Source organism: Carlito syrichta, unplaced genomic scaffold (genome assembly GCF_000164805.1).
Source record: "Carlito syrichta isolate Samal-C Ts95f unplaced genomic scaffold, Tarsius_syrichta-2.0.1 Scaffold303682, whole genome shotgun sequence".
In the NCBI taxonomy this organism is placed as follows: domain Eukaryota; kingdom Metazoa; phylum Chordata; class Mammalia; order Primates; family Tarsiidae; genus Carlito; species Carlito syrichta.
This window is the reverse complement of record NW_007247778.1, coordinates 148,294-152,326: the sequence shown is the minus strand read 5'-3', so window position 1 is coordinate 152,326 and position 4,033 is coordinate 148,294.

The window sequence follows — 4,033 nt, the reverse complement described above, 5'->3', positions numbered from 1 at the left end:
TATGAAATATATGGTTCCAGAAATCCCAGAATCCCTGCACCATTGTCTCCATTCAGTCCGGTCTTAAACCTCCAACATCCCATTACACTAATAGCCACACTAATGATTTGCAGGCATCTATCAACGGTGAGTGGCAAAGTGCTGTGTGAACATATTTTCAGCAGGCCAACAGACACCAGGCTCCTTGAGGAATGTTTAGACAGACTCGGAACTGACTTCTATAGGGTTTCAGAGCAAAGGTCAGTTGATTAGTGAGCTTCTCAAGATCATGGCTGCTGTCTTGTTCTTGTTTGATTCTCCGGCACAGTGTCAGGAAGATAATACATATTCAGTAAGTGTTTTTGATTCTGAGAAGTGTGTGTGTGTGTAAAACTGAAGATACCTCTCACCACCAAAATACAATTTATTTCACTATATTTCATGGACTATGTATATGTATGCATATATTCCTGCATATTTAAATCTACATCTGTATTTGTATTAAAATAATGCATGAAACAGAGAGGCCATATCAATCTCTTCAATCTCCTCCCATTAACACTCATAAATAGTGGGGCTCCTTCTCTGACCCTTTGTCTCAAGGTCTCACTACTATTACTCCATTTGTAAAAGTTCCTTTACGAGACACAGGCTCCTCCTGGACTCGGAGTTAAATGAGGCCGTGATCTCTCATAGGTAAGTTTACACCTTCTCTGTATCTTCCCAAGCAGTCTTGTTTAGACCTCTCTGGTTCTGACCCGATTTGGTGTACAGGAATCCTTGTCCCCTGGCTCTATGTCAAGCAGAACATCCCAACTCCTAAGGGTCACAGTGCAGTGGTGGCTAAGGATTCAACTGAATCAAGCTGCCTAGGACCACATTAACCTTTCACTGATCCCTTTCTTGTTCATCTAGAAAAAAATTAATTGAATTAGCAAGCTGCCACACACTGGAGAGAGAGAGGCACAGGGCCTGGGTGAGACAGAACCAGAGTGCTCTCTTTCACATGCATCAGCAAACTTTGAAACCACCTTTGTCCTGGGAGCAGACTTGGGATAAATGTATCAGTCCACTGCCTTGCCATTCTCCCCAGGAGCATTATATGCATAGTCTGGGGTGGCATACCATGAAATCAGATGTTGCATGGTGAAGCACACTCGTAGAGTCAAGTATCATTTCTTTATTTAACCCCTAGAGTCAGAAGATTGGTACCAACTTTCTGATTATACTCCCTGCAAAAATGTACCCAGTTTTTCTCATAAACAATTTTGGAACAGCCTGGCATCAGAAGTGTCTCTACTCTTCCTTGCTAAGTGACAGATTCAGTGTGAAACCCGGCACACAGGGGGACCATGCCAGACTGTGACCACCTCTAGGGGGGACCCTGAGATGAGTTACATGTGTTTATAAGAATGCTGTGTGCCTTATTTTTCTGAGATTAGCCAACAGAAATCTTTGAGTTGAGAATTAATACATGAAAAGACTCCCAGTCATGTTGAAAAATTCCCATCCTGTTTAATTATCTTCCTGTAAGCAATATTATTTTTCTTTATTTTTTTTAGAACACTGGGTAAAATGAAAAAGATAGAAAGAATATATTGCTGGCACTGTTTTCCCTTTTAGTAGGTGTGCCATTTGCTTAATACAATCTAAATAATGATTCCTACATATGTATTATATTTTAATATTGTATTATATTTCTGCATCACTGTATTCTAATGTACAGTGGGTAAATGTATGTACTGAAGTGGATCATTTATGGCTCCAGTTTGGTCTTGTTGAAGGGAGATGTGAGTCCCTTTATTCCTGACTAATTTGTTTGACTAGGGGCCAACAATTTTGTAGAAAATGTGTATTTCAAGTGGTTAACAAAAAACAACCTCGCATTTTTACTTACAAAGTTTCATGAGAGCTTTGTGTTAATATAAAGAACCCTGACATACTCTGGGTTAAAAGTCAAGGACATTTAATAGAGGCGTGTATTGCGAATAGTATCTAGCCACGTTGGAAGGTTAGGACTTAATATCTGAAATTCGGTTGCTTATTAGTTATAGGATGTGAATGAAAAACATTTCTAAAGGGCAAGTTCAGCATTACATTATTCTGGAAATGTCTTTGTCGAATAAATGTGTAAATAGTTCAAATAAGTATTATGAGATGATGTTTCTACTGGGGACACAGCTATAGGATGAGTGGTTCTACTGCTTGTAATTGCAAGCACATGTGTATGTTACATGTTGTTCCCAGTGACCGATTTCATTTCAAATGGTCTGGAAATAAATACTGATTACTAGTGATGTAAGACTGTTTACCTTGGAGTCAGACGTCTGACAGGCAGGCTAGAGCTAATGGATTCGGTTCTTTTCAAAACATTGTTTTCTAAAGCAAGATACTGTTTTAAAGTCGCACCGTGAATCCTCAGAGGCGTCTACTGGATTCATTTGCATCAAGTATGGAAGAACATACCTGTGAGCATACAGCCTCTGATGGTTTTCCACCCCTTTAACAGGACAAGGGAAAGAAAATTGTAACCGGGGCCTGCCTGCAGAACAGCTTGGCATTGCCCTTCCTTTTGACAGTCGTGAGCACCAGGGAACTCAAGAACGAAATGTGAATGATGGTGTCGGTGTCATGAGGGGAGTTGCCTCACTGAAAGATGGAGTTGCATCACGGGAACGTGGTGTGATTTAATTTCATCACTGTAAACATTACAGTGGGTATGGTTGATTCATCTGAAACTCTTGTCCACTTCACTATGGCTGGACAGCTGAGTTAACATGGGTAGGTCTGGCTTCACGTTTTTCTAATTTCTCATCTTTGTGGTTTTATTTGGAAAAAAATTCTAAAAGAAAAAGAGTGTACTAGAGTGAATTGATCTGAAATCTAACTTTGTATAAAGTCACAGCTTGACTAAAGGACAGTGAACTTCTCTGACCTTCTAAATCAGAACATTGTATAAATGTTTGGGGACTTAATTTTGCCTTGAAAAGGGTTGGGGGAAGCGGGGGCTGTGTGCATCCTTGTTTTCTACAATGCTCCTTGTCTGCTTGTGTTTTAAATTATGGCCCAACTTAGGGGCAAAGACAACTCGGTTTTATGGAAGAGAAACGCTGGGATTCTTGCTTAATCATCACAGGCGCAACAGCTAATAGCATACTAATTGTTTGAGTTGTACATGGAAACTCAGACCAACAGAAAAGAAAGCAGAATGAAATTCCGTGAAGGAACAGTCGGTATGCAAACTTGGTTTTTGAGATTTTTTTTTTTTTTTTTTTCCTGTTACGCTCAATACGATAGACATCCTTGCCAGAGTTTAAATAAAGCAGATCCTGGGTACGTAGCATCTGAAATTCGACGTCAAGAGATCCGTCGGTGAAATAATAATGTCATGATTTACGGTTCCACAAGGCCAGTAAAAGGGATTAAGCTTCAAAGTCTGCAGGGAATTAGGTCTTAGTTGCAAGTTAAAATTCACCAGGTTGACATTTAGAGATTTTTTTATTTCTGTCCAAAGTACCACAATGCCTCATTTGTAGGGTATGAAAACCGTAGCCTTTTCCACTTGCGGTGGGTTCTCTGAAGAGAATGCTGGATGTGGAAGAGCCCGGGACTCTAGGGGCTCAGATCGGCTGACAGCCGGAGTTCGCGCGGGTGACTGGCGCACGGCTTTCTGCTCTCCGTGCGGGCATCAGTGGTCCTCGACGCCAGGAAGAGGGTCGGAGGCGGGTCAAAGACCAGGGCCTTGGATATCGGCTTGATGAGTGGTACCAGCCGCTGGATGGGCGGAATCCGCTCTGCCCCGGCCGAGGCCCTCCCGAGACTCGGCGGGATGGTCGCTCCACGCCCCCGACGGCTTCGCCCTCCAGGTCCCGCAGGGCGCTGCCTTGCGAAGAGAGCTAGGGCGTTCCAGGCAACGAGGGTGACTGTGGCCCTCTTTTCCGCCAACGAGCTGGGCTCCAGGAGGGGGTGGGGAGAGGGCGGCGGGCTGCGCGCCCCGGGCCCCACCGGGCTGGTGGGGGGAGTGACCAGACGCGCCTTCAGCTGACCGCAGCGT